Raw genomic sequence first — 483 nt, 5'->3', positions numbered from 1 at the left:
GATTTCTTATCCTATTTGGGGGGGGGAGGGGCAATGGACACTCTATATATTGATGTTCAATCCTTGTGGTTCATCCTCCCTTTTTTTCTCCTAGTCTTCATATTTTTGACTTTCTAAGTTATTTCTTCAACTTCATCTTTCAAACATTCCAATAGGTTTTTAATTTTTTTAAAATTTATTCTATCATGTTTTCAATTTCCATTAGTTTTTATTTCCTGAATATTTTTGTATGGTATCCTGTGTTTTTATCATAGAATAAATATATTCACTAACCTGATAATATTCCAGAGAAGATTTTTATAAATATATAAATATTTTTTTTGGCATAGTCCTTATGTTTCTTATTATCTGTTGAGTTTAATCCTTTATATTCTGGTTCAATAATTTTGTCAGATTAGCCAGCTTTCTGTTTTCTGTTACTGTTTCTGAAGAGCTGTTTGTACTGGGAGCTTCATTGAATGTTATAGGACTGGTAAATTTTAG

The sequence above is a fragment of the Pteropus alecto genome, unplaced genomic scaffold (genome assembly GCF_000325575.1).
Source record: "Pteropus alecto unplaced genomic scaffold, ASM32557v1 scaffold152, whole genome shotgun sequence".
NCBI lineage: Eukaryota > Metazoa > Chordata > Mammalia > Chiroptera > Pteropodidae > Pteropus > Pteropus alecto.
The sequence above is the reverse complement of the archived record's forward strand: the minus strand, read 5'-3'. Positions refer to the sequence as shown.